Source organism: Schistocerca americana, chromosome X (genome assembly GCF_021461395.2).
Source record: "Schistocerca americana isolate TAMUIC-IGC-003095 chromosome X, iqSchAmer2.1, whole genome shotgun sequence".
Lineage (NCBI taxonomy): Eukaryota > Metazoa > Arthropoda > Insecta > Orthoptera > Acrididae > Schistocerca > Schistocerca americana.
In genome coordinates, this window is record NC_060130.1 from 158,863,241 (window position 1) to 158,884,716 (window position 21,476).

Consider the following 21,476-nt stretch of genomic DNA (forward strand, 5'->3'; position numbering starts at 1 on the left):
AATGAACGAAGTATTTCGTGGCACGCGTTACAGCAAATGATAAGACACCCTATGGCGGTCCTAGCGAGACATCATCACAGATGGATGCTCTGACAGTGTATGACATTTTTCACGTGGGTGTGAAAAGTGATCGAGACGCGAGACGGAAATGTAATAAAGTGAATTTTAGTCAGTGAAGTGTGGCATGAATTATAACCGAACTGCTACTACTTTTCATCCACCCCATGTATACTACCATACCCGTTTATTTTTACTCATAAAAATTTGTCAGTAGTCTTGTATGAAATGTTTTCACAATTTTGGTTTGTTTTCTAGATGTATAGCCTTTCGTTACGAAAGATGGAAGCGGTTGATTTTCACTTAGAGCATGAATGTCTGATTTCCACTTACAGTACTGCCCTGGCTGCACATTTTTCTGGATTAGGAATTGATGCCCTTACCATGAATTTACTTTGGCTTGCACCACAGCACATTTACTTGACGTAAAATACGATGAAATACTCCGCCAATACAGTTCGATTACCATCTCGTAACTGTTGGACCTGGTGGTCTACCGGCACAGCGCGTGGCTGCAAATCGAGAATCGCGGGATTGAATCCCAGTTGAACCAATAAATTTTTCAGTCTGCGTTTAATCCAGCCTTCACCTCTCAATGATATGAGGAGTCGGTAGAAACAACATGTGGTGCGGATTCCACGTTAAACTGCCAATTCCCTTTCCCCGGTTGGACAACTGGTGTACGTTAATGATAAGCAAGTCGCCAAAGTGCCGTCCAATTGAAAGACTTAAAGCAGGGTCACTGAAATACGCGAAATTTGTTAGTATTATTACACTGTCGAAACGCAGTAATGTGACCACGTGTTAAAATCCCGAATAAACGCCTTTTGCAGCATGAGATGTACAGGAATAGAGTCAATGAGGCAATGACAGTGATAAGAAGCCATTCCGGCTCCAGTACTTGTCCAACTGCGATAGAATTTTATCGATTGAGGATCCGTGGCACAAACTACTCGATCGAGATGGTCCCTCAGATTCTCGATTGGGTTTAAAGCCGGGAAATTTGGCGGTCAGGGCAGTACGGTAAATTCATCCTAGAGCTTTCAGAACCACGCACATACACTGCGAGCTATGTTACACGTGCATCTAAGGGTGGATATGGTCCCCAAGGATAGGTGCGTACTTGGGTTGATCCATTGTGCCTTTCAGAATGACGAGATCACACAGGGAATGCCGCGAAAACATTCCCCACACCATTACGCTCTCTCAGGGTTGCAGGGCGTTTGCTTTCAGACGTTACACGCCAATGAAAATCTGTCCGATGGGGCATAAAATGTGATTAATATGGAGAGGCCACCTGTAGCACTCAGTGGACTTTCAGTTGTGGTACCGGCGTGCAAATGCAAGCTTTCAACGCCAATGAACAGCAGTCAGCATGGATGCAGGAACCACGTGCCTACTGCGGAAGCCCATACGTTGTTGAGGAAACATTGGTGGTAGCCCTTGGTTCGTCCCGGCGATCAGCTGCACAGAAGTTGCACGTCTACTCGCCAGCACACATATCTGCAGCTATCGTTCGCCCGCATCTCGTGGTCGTGCGGTAGCGTTCTCGCTTCCCACGCCCGGGTTCCCGGGTTCGATTCCCGGCGGGGTCAGGGATTTTCTCTGCCTCGTGATGGCTGGGTGTTGTGTGCTGTCCTTAGGTTAGTTAGGTTTAAGTAGTTCTAAGTTCTAGGGGACTGATGACCATAGAAGTTAAGTCCCATAGTGCTCAGAGCCATTTGAACAATTTTTGAGCTATCGTTCACCTGTGTCGCCTACTGCCCGTAGTGCAACACAGTTTCCTCGGAGCTGGATTAGAATACCGAGATTTTGCCACGCACTGTTTACTTTACATACAGTGGCATGTGAAAAGATTACAGATTTTGCCGTTTCGGAAATGCTTCCACCTTTGGGAAGAAAGCCAACGTTTATGCCCTGTTAGACGTCACATAAATCGCCCCTTTTACGCATTATGACAACGACTTCACTGTTTCTAGCCTCCCACCTCCTTCCCCCCCCCCCCCCCAATTCATCACCTACTAATGCCATCACCTGGCGTCTATGAGTTATTACACGTTGACCTCAAAAATAGGAGTTGGTCACATTAATGTGACTGGACCTATTATTATTGAAACTTCCTGGCAGATTAGAACTGGGTGCCGGACCGAGACTCGAACTCGGGACCTTTGCCTTTCGCGGGCAAGTGCTCTACCATCCGAGCGACCCAAGCACGACTCACGTCCCGTCCTCACAGCTTTGCCAGTACCTCTTCTCCTACCTTCCAAACTTTACAGAGGCTCTCCTGCGAACCTATTATTATTATTATTATTATTTCGATGTTGTTATGTTGGCTAAAATTGTGTGTAGCGTTGCCAGGTTACTTGCTACAGCAAAATTTTCTTTGCCGTTGCTAGAGTCGTCTTTCAAGTTTGCAGGGGCCACCGCTAGTTGGCGCTATTGGACTGCGACATTACTGTTCTTTCAAAATGTGCCGTTTGTTACTCTTAAAACTAACAAGGAGAGCTCCCCAGCGGTGAAATCGACTTTTTGAAACCAAATAAGCGGTAGTGTAACTTAAGATCCCCTGTATCAGACCCCAGGTGAGCCTCCGTTCGCAAGTAACTGACGGAAAAGATTTTCGAATTTTGCGTGATGATAGCGGTAAGGAAGTCGTATTCCATAGTCTGGTTACGTGTCATAATGGTTAGGATAGAAGCTTAACCATGCCTCGTCAGGTGCAATAATTTCTTTTATTGTTAAATCTTTATCGAATTGACTTTGTTGCCTATTTTTACTCAATATATTGGTTTAAATGTAATTTCTTTCGTTCCATTCCTTTGTCACATCGTTTTAATCACCGTATGAACTTTTCCATTTGTTTAATTTTTCTTTATATCATTTTTCTTCCAATCGAAATTTTTGTGAATGTGTATTTTATTATACCTGTCTATTTGACTATTCAATTATTTCAAAACTCCGATATATTAATTAGAAAACAAAAGACGAAATAATCTATTTATATTGACTGTGGCTCTGAGCACTATGGGACTTAACAGCTATGGTCATCAGTCCCCTAGAACTTAGAACTACTTAAACCTAACTAACCTAAGGACATCACACAACACCCAGCCATCACGAGGCAGAGAAAATCCCTGACCCCGCCGGGAATCGAACCCGGGAACCCGGGTGTGGGAAGCGACAACGCTACCGCACGACCACGAGATGCGGGCTATATTGACTGTGCATTAGTGTGAAAAATGTATTTATCATTACAAGACCTGCCTTTTTTTGCGTGGTAATCGACATACAAATATTTAAAACATAACCTAAATTCTTTGTGCACTATGGAAATAATAGTGTAGATGAAGATTTAAATGAGAGAAGGTTTTATAAGTAAAATAAAATTCAAGCAAAGTGAGAAGTCGATATAATGAACACAATAACGTAGACGAAAATACAGGGTCATAAAAACAGGAGAAATTAAATCGGAATTGATACATGAAGATAATTAAAAGTTCACGAACAAATATTTCCAGTGGAGAAGGGATGATAAGAAGAAAAATTAGACCAAATGAAGTTCATATCACTATTGAATCACGTGACCTGGAAATAAAAAATAATATTTACATCAACTGAATGAAAATGATTATCAATGTCACTTCGCTAAAGACCTAAAATAGATTTCTTTCTCTGGTGAGATTCATGCATGTGAAGCCAGTATCCTTTCCATTACCCTCACAACCAACTTATGTCATTCGGCTTTCTTCATGCTATAGAGTCTCACACAAAATTCCGAATTTCTTTTCTGGTCAGTTCCTCGCAAACGTCGACCCACCAGGATGAGTGGCTGCAGTGTGTGATACTTGGGTGCTTAACTTACATAACCGTATAGATGGTTTCAAAAAGTCGATCCTACCGCTGGAGAAATCTCGTTGTAAGACATAACGAAACATGGCCGCCGTTTCATTGTATCTACTGATATGGTGATGGACACACATTTAGTAGTGTAGCCATAGTAACACAAACGGTCTGAAACCTGCACGATCTAAGCAAAGAAGAACGACTTCGTACTTAGTCCAAAGGAAAATCTCCAGAATTACTAGAAAACTTGTAGCGACTGCTGAGAACCTTCAGACCAGTCATTAGGATTCGCACTCGACTACTTTGATGTTACACGTTCGGTGTCCTACTCTATGGAGCTGAGTCATGGACGGTATTACGCATTTGAAATGCGATCATGTCAAAAATATTAAGGATACCATGGACGGATATAGACAAAAATATGGCGGTACGAAGACGCAGAAATTCTCAACAGCATCCAGAGAGCAAAACTCGATTGTTTTGGTAGCGCAATTCCGCAACAATAAATAAAACCTGTTGAAATTAATAATTCTGGGAAGCATTAATGGCCGGCCAGTGTGGACGAGCGGTTCTACGCGCTTCAGTCTGGAACCGCGCGACCGCTACGGTCGCAGGTTCGAATCTTGCCTCGGGCATGGGTGTGTGTGATGTCCTTACGTTAGTTAGGTTTAAGTAGTTCTAAGTTGTAGGGGACTGATGACCTCAGATGTTAAGTCCCATAGTGCTCAGAGCCACTTCAACCATTTTTTTGAAAGATTAATGGCATACGTGATCCACGACGCACAGAATTATCCTGGCTAAATAACTCAAACCAGCAGTTTGGATTCAGCACTGAATCAATGTTCCGAAAAACCATGGACGGACAACAGATCATGCTACCGATCGGCAGTGTAATTGGAGGACGAGGCACTTGGAGAGGAAGAATGACAATACAGACAATGCTTAAAAATTACATAAATGCTCACCCTTAAATCTAATATTCCACTCATATAATCGCGCTAGCTGCAAATAAAATTAATCTGCACCTGCCATACAGTTAAAATTTTTTGAACCTAGTGCTGTTAACAGCATTCATGTCAACACTTATTTTGATCAATGTACGTATTTTCTCAGACATCCACTGTACGAGGACGTACTGAAAAGTAATGTCGACAGATGTTTTATGTGAAAACTCGCAACGCTTTTTAAATAAAACAAACTTCATTAACATTCTACATCTGTATTCTTCACGTCTATAAATTTATTTCTCAACACACTCACTCTGGAATCCAACACAATTTCCCCAACTACATACTATTTTGTTTATACCGTCACAGTATATTGTTTGACTATGTTAACAGAGCCACAACCTTACCTCTGCTTGCACCGCTTGAAACAATTGAAGTCCTCGAAGGTTTTCTTAGTTTTGCACAAAGACGAAAATCGAGACTGTGTGTAGGATGATCGACGGCAGTGAACCAAGGACGTCGGATTGCTGCAGATGCCGCAGCGCTCGTGTGTAGCTTAGCACTGCCATGCTTAAGGAGAGTGTGGCACACATGCAGACGAAGTCTTCGAATTCGTGCTTTTAGTTTTGTGAGCTCTTTCTCACCCACCAACATAGTCACGTCACACACAGCTATGTTACGAAAAATCGGAGCCCTCTAACAGCAGAGGGCTACAGATATCCATAGTAAAGATGTAGAATGTTACTGACTTTATCAAATAAAACAGACCGAGTCATTATCTTCTCAGCACGCCGTCGTGTTATACGCACAAAAATCAAAACGATTGTTTCCGAGCAAAGTATGCTGTATTTTTAAGTGAAGATCTTTGTAATGTACATCTGTAGTAAATGTTATGCTGGTGATATATGGTGACAATTCGTATTTATATTTACAATGAAAAGAGATTGACCAGTGGCCAACAGACAACTAAAACGCAAGTTGCCAGATGGATATTAACTGCAATACCGCCCACGCTGCCACGGTAAGTAAGAGGTTTTGTTTCCCGATACATGTCGCCGTGTAACTGCCGCTCGTGGCGATACATTAAAGAGTTCTCTGTCTTCTTGTCAGAGCCAGTACCCACATTCACTCTAAAGAAATAAAGAAGCGAATTCTGTGCGCCACATTTGAAGATGATCCTGAAACGGCTCCAAAACTAGTTAACTCGAATTAAAAAAATTCAAAAATTTTGTTGCAGTTTTCCACATTTATGTTCAGTACACATTCACAGGCACTTGAACATTGGTTCCCAGCCTTTCTTAGACCATTGCTCCTGAGTGCAATCAGACATTTGCCAGTACCCCCTGCCCTACCCCCCTTGCTGCCGTCTGTGGCCGAAGCAACTCTAGGCACGAAGGAGATAATGATGTGTCCCTCCGAGAATAATTTTGCCTGGGCTGTAAGCGGCGCACAGCTCAGCGTTTACAAAATTGCCAATTACATCTCTCTCCGGGATTATTATTATTAAGCCCAGTTTCCACAGCAGCGAATGGAAGCGAACGCAACCGTATGAACATTTGCAGACCACTTGCCAGTATTAACTACCTTTCGTCTACGAGGTCTGTTCAAAAAATTCTGGAACTTCTCTACGCTTACCTCCACTTATTTGTATATGATCTCCCCCACGACTGATACACCGCTCCCAACACAGTTTCCACTTCCGGGAGCAGACTTGGTTCGCCTTTCGCTGGACCGCGCGTCTATCGTTACAAATCTTCGTCCTCTCAACTTGGTTTTCAACTTTGGAAATAAAAAAAGTCAGCAAAGGCCAAGCTGACCTGACAAGCTTTTTATTTTTTAATCACTGAGAACATTTCCCTACCCATTGTGAAGACTGAACCTTGTTCTCAACGTCATAACTGCAGACCAACGTCTCATCACCAGTTGTAATTTTCTTAAGGAACATCTCGTTCTCATTTGGGTGATCCTAAAGCTCTTCTCAGATTGCGAGGCGGAGGTCTATCTGCTCTTGACTCATGAGCCGTGACACGAACTTGGTGGCAACACGATACATTCCAAGATGCTGTATTAGGATTTCACGATCCAACTGCAATGTTACATTCTTGTGCAATCTCTCGGACAGTCAGTCTTCGTTTAGCACGCACAGTTTCGTTGACGTTCCTGACACAAGCGTTCCTGGCAGAAGTCGAAGGACGTCCTGCACGGGGATCGTCTTCCGTCCGGCCGTTTTTAAAACGTGTGAACCATCCGTAACACCGAGTACGGCTTAAGCAGTCATCACCATAGGCTTCCTGCATCATTTGGTGTGTGTCTGTAAAGGTGTTCTTGAGTTTAGCTTTTAAGTTCCTATGGGGCCAAACTGCTGAGGTCATCAGTCCCTAGGCTTGCACCACTTCCACACACCCATGCCCGAGGGAGGTCTCTAACCTCGGACGGGGGGCAGCCGCACGAACCGTGGCAAGGCCCCGAAGACTGCGCGGCTACCCCGAACAGCGGCTTTCTTGAGTTTCACGCAAAATTTATTGCAGGCGCATTGCTCCTCTAACTATCCCCTCTCGAAGTTCGCCAACTGTGCGACACAACGTTCTACTCAATACAGCACTGAACAATAAGCTAACAGACATACAACAATGAAACTTCCCGCAGTTACACATTATGCACACGCGTGTGCAGGGATGTCAACTGCATTTCGCCCCAACACGCCATTGGCGCGAAATTACGAATGTTCCGAAATTTTTTTCAACACACCTCGCGTATTCAAAATTTAGGGTATGTTCTAGAAATTTTTAGCAAGTAGGCTTTCTCCGGATAGCTTACGTGTATCTTCAGGCATCTGCCAATTTCTTCAGCATCTCTGTTACATTCTCCTGTGGGCCAAACAAACCTGTAACCATTCGTGCTGACTTTCTTATGAGCAGTTCAATATCCCCTGCTAGTCGTATATGGGACAGGTCCCACACACTGGAGCAATATTAGAGTATGGGTCACACCAATAGTTCGAAAAAGATCATCTTTGTGCACTGATTATATTTCTCTTTAATTCTAACAATGAATTACAGTCCGCCACCATCTTTACCTTTGACTGAGACAATGTGATGGTTCCATTTCTTACCTCGTTATCACCAATGTAAAGATTCTCGCTGCTCCCGTTTGCGCTTCATCTCATCACTTTTGTCTTTGATTTACTCTCACCCCAAATTCTACACTCATTACATTGTATATTCCATTCATCAGATCCTGTAGTAATTCACTTTCCTGAGGACGATAATATTATCAGCCAATTTTGTCACTGATATCCTTTCACCCCGTATTTCAGTCTGAATCTTGAACCTCTCTCTTATTTTCTTCGTTGCTTTTTGATGCGTAGATTGAACAGTAGAGGCGAATGACTATATCAAAGTCTTACTCCCTTTTTAATCCTTGCACTTCGTTCTTGGTCTTCCATTCATATTTCCTCTTGGGTCTTGTACGAATGTATTACCTGTTCCTCCCCACAGCTATTTTCTTCAGAACTTCGATCTTGCACCATTTTACATTGTCGAACGCTTTTCCAGGTCTACAAATCCTATGAACGCGTCTTGAGTTTTATTCAGTCCTGCTTCTATTTCGTATCCTTACAATGTGTTACACCGAGGTATTTGTGTGAGTAGACCGATTGGAAACGAGAGCTATTGCTGTTGTAGTCATAGGATACTATGTTTTTTTGTTTTGTGAACTGCACAATTTTAGGTTTTCGAACATCTAAGCCGGCCGGTGTGGCCGTGCGGTTAAAGGCGCTTCAGTCTGGAACCGCGTGACCGCTACGGTCGCAGGTTCGAATCCTGCCTCGGGCATGGATGTGTGTGATGTCCTTAGGTTAGTTAGGTTTAAGTAGTTCTAAGTTCTAGGGGACTGATGACCACAGAAGTTAAGTCCCATAGTGCTCAGAGCCATTTGAACCATTTTCGAACATCTAAAGCAAGCTGCAAAAACATCCGAAATTCTGTTTGAGTCTACGTACAAAAATGCATTGTTAGAAAAACAAACTAAACCAAGAAGGGACAAAATATCAGTAACGAACAACGTAGAATCTCTACGGCTAATCTGGATTAAACTGCCCCATCGTCTTCAGCAACAATCAGGGCACAATCCAAGGAGGGATCTACACCTACATGGATATTCTGCAAATCACATCTAAGTGTCTGGCATAGGGTTTATCGAATCACCTTGACAATTGTCTATTATTCCAACTTCATGTTTTGAACTGCCCAAGGTGTATTGAAGACTAAAAGGAGTCTGTCACGGAAGACCGTATTAAGTGTGATAATTACTCCCAACAGTGGCATGAAGAATGCACAGCTTATGAAAGTCATGGTGCATTTTCTTGTTATTAGTGTTAGTGCGTACTCTTACCAGACGATGCGGCTACGAGTGCGAACGAGCAGTCTCATATATATAATGACATTTAAGGTTTGGGTTAAAAGTTACTCTGATAAATGTTGTTCGTAATTAAATGAGCAATAGTTTGCTATTTGTTTCTTTTAACTTTCTCATCAACTTGAAATGACCGATTAAATACTAAGAGCATACTCCTTCCTGACTTTCCCCTGCAAAGGCAAATTGATGAAGTCGAATAGTTTGTAGGAAGAGTTTTTGTAGTTTCATGACTTTAGGTTGGCATGACTGAGATAAGCTGAGAGCGGCTGACTAACAAAAAACTTTTATTTATAACCTTAATGTTGCAATGAACAATGACGCGTCGGGTTCAAGTTTCCACATTAACTGAGCAACGTTCAGCGATGCGTTTTCCCTTTCAGAAGGTGGAAAACGGCCAAAATATTTTCTCTAATGATTTTTCAGTGTGGTCGAAGCTGTGCGAACGACGGAAATTTTCGATAAATACGTAGGACAATTCAAAAACAATCTAACTTCAGTGACAAATGAAAAACGCCGTGGCCGGCCAATTGAAGTGTCTCCTCCTTCGGTTAAAGCCGGCTCTGACGACATTACTCCTGATGGCCGACGTGTTGCAGTAGAACTGAATAGCAAAATAGCTGCAATAGGTAGCGGCACAGTTCGTAACGTTGTCAGTGACATGCTCAAGTACAGCAAAACAAGTCCAACATGAGTCCCGAAAGTATCCACACAACAACACCAGGAAACAAAGAGTGCTACGAATGTGAAGGTGAACCTTTTCTGATCGAGATATTAACGTGTGATGAAACTTTCGTTCAAAATGGTGAACCCGACTCGAAAAGACAAGGCGTGAAATGGAAGCACACCAGCTCACCTGTCCGCAAGAAATTCAAGACTCGAGCATCAGCGAGGAAAGTGATGCTGGCCATCATTTGGATGCCACAGTTGTATTTTGGTGATTATTTGGAAGATCAGCGTACAGGACGTAGCGCTGACGACTCGCACATACTGACGAGCAAAGTAAAGCCAGCGATGAGAGGAAAGGTTCGCCAATGTCAAAGAAAAGACGTGATATTATTACACAACAATGCTCGCCCACACAGAGCGCAGCTGATCCAAGAAACCACTGGAAGGAAAAAGAAACCATAATGGGTTGGGAAACTCTACGTCATCGTCCCTACAGTGCAGATTTGACTTCCGTGAATTTTCATTTTCAAATTGCTGATATTATGCAGAATGGAAGCTGTCTGCAGTGTAATTAACTCATAAGAAAAACTTCAAAAGTCAACTTCATTTGTAGAGCATTTGTTGCTACCTGTTTGACCCGCTCAAGGACGCATCGCGTGGAAAGGATTCAGCGACAGCGAGAGGTTAATACAATTTCGGTTTTACTTACTTCATTCGCATTTATCGCCTATCTCTTGCCTAGCAGTATGTCGTAAACGACTGGAAAAAGCGCAAGTGGCACTCGTATATAACGAGATCAATATACATTTGCCTTCTGAATATTACACCCGTAATGGGTCCAACCTAAGGCAGTTTAAAAATTTTCAGGTGACACTCGTGTACAAGAAGAGTAAAAGAAAGATGTGCAAAATTACAGACCAGTGTCGTTGACATCTATTTTCTGCAGAATTCTAGAACGTATTCTGAATCTGATTATAATAAATTTCCTAGACACCGGAAAGCTTACGTCCATAAATCTAGCACGATCTTAGAAAGCTCGTGTGAAACGCAGCTTGCCCTTTTCGCACATTATATACTGCGAAACACGGATGAAGGGTGTCAGGCAGATTGCACTCTCCTAGATTTGAGAAAAGCCTTTGACGCGGTGCTCCACTGCACACTGTTAACGAAGGGCCTCGTATGAGCATACGGAGTAGGTTCCCAGATATGTGAGTGGCTCAAAGACAGATACCAGTACGTTCTCGACGGCGAGCGTTGATCGTCAGGAGTGTAACAGACAGCTGTTATTCTGTATAGACATAAATGATGTGACAGGCAGAGTGAACAGCAATCTGCGGCTGTTGATGATGCTGTCCTGTACGGGAGAGTGTCGTCATTGAGTCATTGTAGGAGGATACAATTGACGCGAAGCGCGGACAACTGAGAAACGTGCAGGAGGCAGTGAGGTACTGAGCCATGCCGACGCCGGTCCCTCAGTCAGCTGCGCTACGTTTGTCGGTTGAGGACCCAGGACACGAACAGCCTGAGCCAGGTGGTCCCACATATTTTCGATCCCGTTAAGCCCGGGAAGCCTGGTGGTCGGTGGAGTACAGCAAACTCATCGTGGTCCTTTTCAGACCACGCACGTACACTGCAAGCTGTGTCAGAGATTCAGTTGTTCTGCTGGTAGATTCCGAGGGAAAACAAACTCGATGTAGGTGTGGCAAAGGTTCCGACAGATATTTCTGCTCATTCACTGTGCCTTCCAGAACGACGAGATCACGTCGGGAGTGTCACGATAACGTTTCTGAGACCATAACGATCCTTCCTCCTGTCTTAACCCTGCCGTCGACTGCTGCAGGGTGTTCACTTTCAGGTGAATCACGCCTACACGCCAACGTCTAACTGTCACTTGAAAAGGACGCTTGTCACCGTGCAGTGGACACCCAGTCGCAGAACTGGCGTGGAAATTCCAGCCTTCGTCGCCGATGATCACCAGTCAGCATTGGTGTATGGACAAGGCGTCTGCTATGGTGACCCATACAAGGCATTTCTCGCCGAGTGGTCTTTGAGGAGACACTGTAGGTAGCCCCTTGGTTCACGTGCGTGGTCAGTTGCTCAACAGTTGCACGTTTTTCACCTGCGGCCTTCTTTAACTCCTGTCATCTGTGGCCCGTGGGACACCACAACGGCCTCAGCGTCGGTTCTGGACAGCGCCATGCACGGTGCGCTTTAAATATGGCAACACGCCAACATTTTACGAACTTTGCCATTTCGAAAATGCATCCACCCGTGGCCCGAAAGGCAATCATCACGTGCTTTTGGATGTCACATAAATCGTTGAGTTTCCGCAATGCGCATACCCTACACTGCTAGTGCTGCCACCTGCTTTCTGTGATTGGTTATTGCACATTGACGTCGGACACAGGCTGTGATGATGATAATGTCACTGGTCCGTGTAGTTAGAAAAAGGAAAGGGAAAGGAAACAGAAAGGGGAAAGGATGCTAATTGGTACCAGGAGCACCGAAAATGTGGTAAGTACACGAATTGCCTGTGCATGAACTCCGAACGAAATAGGAGCAGCGGCAGTTTAGAAATTGTAAATGGTAGAATCACTGCTGAACAGTAAGTTTCTCGCCCAACGTGACAAAACAGATGTGGAGATTGAGAAACGAATGCATAACTGCTGGAAAAGAGTCTGCGGAGAGTAGACAGTGCCTGTTTTCCGAAGGTTTAAAGAGAAATTTCAAGATTTGCGAGATAAAGGTTTAGATTACGTCGCAAGTATGACGAATTATGAGAAAGACTGCACAGTGCAAGGGAAGCTACTGGGATGTCCCATAACCATGGCACTAATTCAGGGATTCAGCTGCGCGAAGAGTTTTTGAAGGTGACTGAAGTTTTTTTGAAAATAGATTATAAATCTGTTCCCGACAAATGAATCCGGGTGATCAGTTACGAAGAAGGGGAGAAAATATGTGAATATAAATCTCTTCTTACGGAGGGACATTTCAGAGTTGTTCGAAACAACTGAAGCAACTGTACACCATTGCATGTTGATATCTGAAGCACGGAAGACTAGCTTTTTTACCAGAGGAAAGTCAAAATAATTGTGAAATATTTTTTTCTGAACCGAGAAATGTCATATCTGGGTTGTCATTTAAAACTGCAGTGCTAGACATCGAAATGGCTGCAAATTAAGCTATGGAAACAGTGTTCTCCGAGCCATCTATTTCCAGTTGTAATTTTCATTTCAAGCAATGCCTCTGGAAGACATAGAAGAACTGGGATTAGTGGAGGAATACAGGGATGAAGAAGCAGTTCCATTGTCTTGCCGCATGTATGCTGTAGAGCTCATCCTCCACCGGACTGCCTTGATGGATGGATGGTAACAGCGTTGCAAATGCCCAGTGGCGAAAAGATCATGAATTCGTAGACTATATAGTCAGTCAATAGATGGAAAATCCCAGTACCCCATCTGAAATGTGGAATTGGTGAAGACAGACAGTCGACCGAAATTATTTCGAAATAAATTCACTCTTAACTTGGCTTCAGTTGGGTTAGGTAATACCTCGATACCTAACACAACTGTATCAAAGTTATCTGCGTTCAGAGAATTTACTTCCAAGTGATTTCGGTCAGCTATCTACCGTCATCAATTCGATGCACAGGACCATGAATGCTGGCATAGCAAACGATACTCAATAAGGCGAAGGTATCTGAACCTACAATTTCTGATCAATACGCTAAAGGAGAATGCAATAAAATCAATACCTGAAATTAAAAAAAAATAATCCGTTGGTCAGCCTCTTCAGTGAAAGAGGTAAAAGATACATACGTGTTGAAAAAGAGTTAAAAGATATTTTAAGAATACATAATGACTCGGTGGATTTAAGACGTTTAAATTTACGACATTCCTACGAATAGTTCGTAAAATAAGACAGGAAGTAATGTTGTAGAATGGAAAACGTAAAAAAAAATTATATTTTTTAAAACACGGCTATGCGCTATAGACAGTCTTAAGCCTAGATAAAATGTGGAGTTGCGTTCTTATTACAGAACGACAGGCAGAGCCTCCCCACTGTCGCGGCTTCCTTTGAAGGTCGGAGAACCCGCAGCTAAAATGCATGTGGTCAGAAACACCGCGATGACTCACGGGTCGCCAAGTCCACGGCCGCAGAAGCCCATGACATCCTTCAAGAGGCGGCGAGGCATCTCGTACAGTAGTTATTTGAGAGTGAATTTATTCCTCGCTCCTCATGAGACGTCATCAAACTGATCTTCCTGCTTCTGGAGTGTCTACAGCGACTATGAGGGAATCCCGAAACGTTACATCTTATTTTTGTTCTGCTCTCCGTTCCACACCTTCAAGGACCCACTTCTTTTCTGTGGCACTCGAACACTTGTACTTCTTCGATGTCATTTTCGCGACGGATTTATGTACTGTGCTTATGCTTTATTGAGAAAACACGGGAATTTTTCGAAGTCGCTTCCGTTTATGCAATGTACCGAACACATGAGGTTTCTTCGATAAACAGAAGTTCTTACATGGTTCTTGACAACACAATCGAATTACAGAGGTTCAAATAGGGAGACTCACCTGAGTGTAACTGCATAGCCCTATTTTCGGTCCCCACAAATAATTGTAATGCAACTAAGGACATTACTGTGACACGAACGTCAGACGGGTAAATAAGTCGTACGCAAAGTGGACATCCAGCGGACGCAGGTAAACACTTCCTGTTATACCATGCCACTGCTGCCTCGGTGTAAACACGGAGGACAGAAGGAAGTGCTCTACGTCCACTAGCTGGACTCCAGAGCAGGAAACAGCCGGGGTCCTCGGTGGTCTAGTGGGCAGTCTGCCGCCGGCAGTGCTGCGAGGCGGTCACGCGCCAGAGCGCTGCGGGCGAGGCGCGCACGGTGTGTTTGTGTTTACTTCGGCCGCTGTAAGTGCCGTTTTCCTTCTAGACCACCATGGCGCACAACTATCGGAAGAAGACATTACGTTTCAACTTTTGTTCCGACTTCGCCCGACCCAAGGCCCTGGAGGTAGAACGATTTATACGCGATGAAGTTAAAATACCACCAACGGATCTGATTGGTATCCACTTGTCCATAGTTAGCAGTACCGTCTACGTCAAAATGATCAACGATGCGGCGTGCGACAAGGTACTTCAAGAGGCAAAACGTGGACTGCGCTTCTGTCATTCCGACGGCAACGTCGGACCCGTTACCGTCGATCACGCAGGTCTCGGCACACGGACGATAAGGATCTTCGAACTGCCGTTCGAACTACCTGCAGACGTCGTCATCGAGGCGCTCCGTCCCTATGGCAACGTTCTGGAACATGTTGCCGAACGATGGGTCCAATTTCAGACCTATCCAGTTTTAAACGGTGTTAGACAGGTCCGCATCGAGTTGCAGAAACACGTGCCTTCCTATCTACGTATCGGAGGCTGCCGTGCCATTATAATGTACGACGGCCAACCTCGGACCTGTTCCGGTTGCGGGAAAGAAGGTCACCTACGGTCTGAATGCATTCAACGACGTGTCGCGCAGCTCCCGTTGTCGGAAGCGTCCGTCACACCCACGATGACCGCCCTACCGGTCACTTACGCAGCGGCCCTTGCCACGTCTACAGTTTCGTCCAGTCCGTCGCCCGGTCCTTCCGATCGGCACGTCCCACCGTCCCAGTCACCAACGGACGGTACAGACGTCCCACCTGACAACCTTGCCGCCGAACAGGCTCCCGCACCGGACGCTGAGGAGGCCAGTACATCTTCACAACACCTGTTTGACAATTTCATTGTACCCACCGACGCCTTCGAACCAGGTCGACGCTCCTCCTTGCCGTCGTCCGACACTGAGGAACACGTGCGCAAACAACGCTCGCCACGTAGGCGCAAACGCCGTCGCCGTTCACCCACGGGCTCTCAGAGCGTTGCCACCCGCGACGACGAAGACGACACCCAAGCAGCCGACATTTCCACGCAGAGGTCGGTGGACAACTTTCACGATGAACAAGACGTTTCGCAGGACGGGACCACTATGGAGGTCGCCACGCACAATGTTACTATCGGTGCGCCGGTTGAGACGCCTGTCTCCCCGCCGACAACTCCTGATCTCTCTCACCACGACGCAATTCCCATGGACATTGGACAGACCCACGGCACAGGAGCATGGGCCGACGACATTGAGGAAGGTACGCCCCCTCCTCCGGATGAGTTACCTCCGCCGGACGAGGCTGCCTGTTAACATCAAAAGCGAGGCATTGCAGCTGATGGGACGGGACTTTTTGTCGGTGCCCTCCTCTTACTTCCCTTGGTGAAGGTAGATGCGCGTCCACCACCACTGAAACAAACATACCGGTTTGCCACACTGAACATCAACATGATCGGCTCTGCACCCAAGCTGCAACTCCTATGTGACATGCTTCGGGCCTCTGACGTCGACGTCGCCCTTCTTCAGGAAGTACGCGTTGCCACACTACCACCAGTCTACGGCTACGACTCCTACACGTCCACATGTGATCAATCAGGGCGTGGAGTGGCTTTCTACATACGCGAAGGAATCCCACTCACGGACACGACAATCCTTCCCTGTGGAAGAGGCATGGCTGTTACCATCTTCGACACGCGCGTCGTCAATATCTACGCTCCGTCTGGCTCCACGAACCGTCGGCAGCGGTCCACTTTCTTCGGACATGACGTGGCGCCCCTGTTTTCTGGACGCTATGATCGCCTTATCATGGGAGGCGATTTCAACTGTGTCCTCCATCCGCAGGACCAAGTACCTGGTTATTCGCCATGCCCGGCACTGCTCACCTTAATCGAAGATTTTCATCTAGTGGACGTTTGGGAGAAAATTCATGGCAATACCCCCGGTTTTACCCATTATACAGCACATTCTGCGAGCAGACTGGACCGGTTTTATGTCTCTGCTCACCTCGGCAATGAAGTCGCCCAAGCTGAACGATGGCCCCTTGCATTTTCGGACCATTGCGCCGTCATTTGCTCCCTGGCTCTGCCACCTCAGTCAGTGTGGCGCAGCAGAGGTTACTGGAAGCTTAATACCTCCCTCCTTAATGATCCACACTGCCGACAATGTATTGCCACTACATGGGCGTCTTGCGAAAGACGCCTTCCGCAGTACACATCCACGTTCCATTGGTGGCTCAAATGTGCCAAACCTGCGATCAGAAAGGCCTTCATGCAATGTGGCAAGGAAGCAGCAGCATGGCATCGAGACACCACAAATTTTCACTACGCCGTCCTCCGTGAGCTCGATGCGCTCCCTCCATCACCTGACACCCACAGGGAACGACAACGTACTAAAGCTCGTCTCCTCTCTCTTCAACGTGCACGACTGCATGGTGTCGTGGTGCGTTCCCGACGACAAGACCTCCTCCACGACGAAACCCCATCCACAATCCATGCCGCATCCGACCATAGTCGTCGACGTCGGCTTTTCGTCCCCAACATCACGACCTCCGATGGTGTTCACCACATAACACAGGCGGCGGTCGTGTCCGCCTTTGCTGAACATTATCGCCAATTTTATGATGATGAACCGATGGCGACGCCCATTCCTGATGATCTCCGTCCTTCCCCTGAACGGACCCTCACCGTAGCGGAGTCAACGTCCATGATGTCTGCAATCACCGCAGAAGAGGTGGTAAATGCGATCAACAAAGGGGCCAAGAACAAATCACCCGGACCAGATGGTCTCCCAGTGGAGTTTTACCGGGCGTTCACCACGTTAATGCTTCCTCGCTGGACGGAAATGATTCAGGAACTCTTTACTCCGTCCTTCCCAATTCCAACTGAATTCGTCACTGGCATTCTTCTACCTGTGCCTAAACCGAAGGGAGGGTCTCATGTCTCTGCATATCGCCCCCTTACACTACTGAATGCAGACTATAAAATCTATGCACGCCTCTTAGCAGCGCGCATACGCACCGTCTTACCTACGGTCCTTTCTCCTGAGCAGACTGCACGTGGTTGTGGGGCCACCTTACAAACAGCCCTGGGAGAATGCCGTGACCTCATTGCACTGGCGTCGGTTTGTCGCCTACGTGCAGCACTGGTATCCGTCGATTTCACGAGTGCCTTTGATCGCGTTCGACACCCTTTCCTCCTCATGGTGGCGACACGTATGGGGTTCCCATTGCTTTTTGTCGATGCCATTCGCCGGTTACTCCTTCCCGCGGTCTCGATGGTGCAAGTCAATGGGAGGCTTGTAGGACCGATTCCTATACGCCGCTCTGTGCGTCAAGGATGCCCTATGTCTACTTTACTATATGCCATTGCACTTGAGCCCCTCATCACTGGACTTACCTCTAGACTGCAGGGCCTCGCTTTGCGTGACTACACCTTTCACTGTAGGGCTTATGCGGACGATCTCCTCTTTCTCACCTGCTCCTCCACGGAACTCAATGACGCCATCCAATGGATCCAGCAGTATGGACGTCTTTCTGGTAGCATTCTTAATGTCCGTAAATCGACTATGATGCACATTGGGCGCGGCCTCCCGGCTATGGTGCCGACCCCACTCCCAGTTAGTGCCACACTTCGTTACTTGGGTATCGAATTTACGAGCTCCACACACCGCACAGTGGCCCTGGCTTACCGGCGGCTTTTGCAGTCGATTCGGCACCATGTCCGCGGTCAATTGCACCGTAACTTAAACCAACTCCAACGTGTGTCCTATGTAAACATCTATGTCGCCCCTAAACTGGTTCACGTCGCCCAGATCCTCCCACTGCCGTTACTCCTTGGCCGCCGCATCCAATCAGCCTTTGGATATTTCGTGTCAGCAGGGGCACTTTTCAAAGTCCGCTACAACACTCTAACACTGCCTCCTGCAAAAGGTGGCCTCGGACTCATCAACGTGCGGGCACGCTCTTCTGCACTCTTTGTGCACACTCTGTTGCGGCACTGGCAGGGGCCGGTCCCGTCTTTAACACGCAGTCTCTTAGATATCCTCCGACCAGCTTCTCTCGATCCACCGATCAATGTGGCACCTATTTCTCCATTATTGTACTACGTCGCCAATTGTTTCATAGAACTCAGCTACGTTCGGGCCGATCTTCCAGTCACCCGTCCTCCCCGTACAAAAGATTATTATCGTTTGTTTATGCTGTCCAACCCTTGCGACCCCATGGTGCTACAGCATCCTGACATTAACTGGCGCACGGTTTGGGGGTGTGTGCATGCACCCTTTTTACCGTCGTCTGTGTCTGCACTCTGGTATGTTTTAGTCTATGGAAAATTCCCGACTAATAATCGACTTTATCGCATAGGACTGGCCACCTCCCCACTCTGCCCTGACTGTCAGCTCGAAGACACCGACGAGCACCGTCTTACGTGCCCCCTGAAACAAAACGTATGGCTCCTCATCCAACGAATCGTGGGCTTTTACCTCCGTGCCCCGCCAACGACGGTAACCCCGGATTTCCTGTTGTTGCCCCAGACATTTCACTACCCTCTTGCTAAGCACCATACCCTAATCTGGTTTCGAGGACAGGCTTTAGAATATCTCTTTCGGAGTGGTCCGCATACAGTCCTTGACTTCTGGTACAAAGTTGTGACCGCGCATAGCACCCTCACCCGAAAACCATCTTACCGACAAACTTTTGCCGGTTATCTCCGCAGCGTCTTTCTTGACCCCCCTCAAAGTTGGGGTGTACCATGCCTACCTGTCACATGATGCAACACCCTTATCCACGTTCTCATGCATCGACCAACAACAAACACAATTTTATTTTTTTTTTTAAAAAGGAAGAAGACAGAATATATTATATTTTGTTGTATTTAATGTTTTTCTTTTTTAATACTTTTTTTTTGTTTAACTAACAGTCATTTGTATATTTTGAAATGGTACCTTGAAGAACTCTTGCATAGTGAATATATATGTACTTTTAGTTTGTTCAATTCAAATTAAAAAAAAAAAAAAAAAGTGGTAAGGGGTCTGGAACGTTCCAGCGCCTCGGCTGGGGCTATTCCCCCCAGCCGGGCCGGGGTTCTATCCCCGGCCGGCGCTGGAATTTTCAGATTTCCAAACACTAGCCTCCACCTCTGCCCTGGCATGTGGCACATGCCGGGTACCCCCGTTGGGTCCGTGCTTCGGATCCCATGTGGAGCTCACTCCCACACTACAAACTAAACCTGATTATGCTGCTGCAAACATTTTAATTCACACACTTTCTTCACCAGACTTCATCTACATGTATTTTAAGGTACTTAATATACCTCACTATCAAAAGAAACTGCATGGTATCATTAATATTTGTAGGATTACAACTACGAAATAAAAACCTTGCAAAATATATATATATATAATAGATTTTGTTTTCCTTCGTGTGCTGAATACTACTGAGGTAAATACCCAAACATCTGCCATTTTCTTGTAGTCAACAGTCAATATTCGAAAAAAGAAATTATCATACTGATTCATATATTACATACTGTATTTCACACATTCTCAGTGCTGAAAAAGCAGTAATTATTTCAGTCATAAGAAAATGCAAAATATTATATCAATAGCAAAACACAAGCCAACACTGTCTTCTTTTTAGTATCATGATTGACTATGTGATAAATAAATTCTGTATAAGAAATCGTTTCGCAACAGTTGACAATACCTTTTGAAAATACATTGTTTTCACTAATTGCATTTTCAAAAACGAACAGAGGCCTATTTTTCTCAAATTATTCTAGTGTCAAAATGAGATGTTTGATTTGACACAGGTCACTAATGAGATAAACTCTTTTTTTTTATGAAAAACGATATTTCTCGTGGTTTTATGTGAGCTGAATGCTGAATCAAAGAGATAACACTTAACATTAATAAGAGGAATTTCTTGGCGATTTTACTAACACGTCCACATATTTCATGTAATATTTCGATTAATAGTTATATGACAACCTCTCTGCCCTCTACTTTTCGTAAAAGTATCTTGTGGATCAGAAATGAAATTATATTACTACCTCTACAGGTTAAGTCTAGTTGAATGAAAGAGATTGTAAAGGCCGTAGCCGAAGGTGCAGAATGTTACCTTCTCTGCAAGGCGTTTGCCATCAGTAATGAGCGAAACTGTAAAATAAGAAAAACGGATGACAAACGTCTATTATTGCTGTACTATTATATCACTAACGTTGCATTGCAAGAAACTTACTTACAGTTCCCCTTGCTGTTCAAAATTCTTTAACCCACAATACCGTGCGATTATTTTGGTACCATTTAATGTAACAGTAGCCCCGACACCTCATTGGGCAGAGGAAATTGAACCTAAATTTCGTATTTTTGGTAATGAGAGAGAGGGAGACTGTCTGCTAGTATGGCTGTTTCTTTTGCTATTAAATTCCGAGCCACATATCCATTTTTAATGCTTAAAAGTGTGGACAAAACTTTTAGTAATACTAAATTACAAAGACTGAATGATGAATGTAACATGCTGCGTACATTAATGTCGCTGGAGATGTAGTTTGCATTATATGTTACGGGAACAGAATTATTTTGTAACGTGTGAAATACACAAAAATACGGTAACAGATAAACCGAGC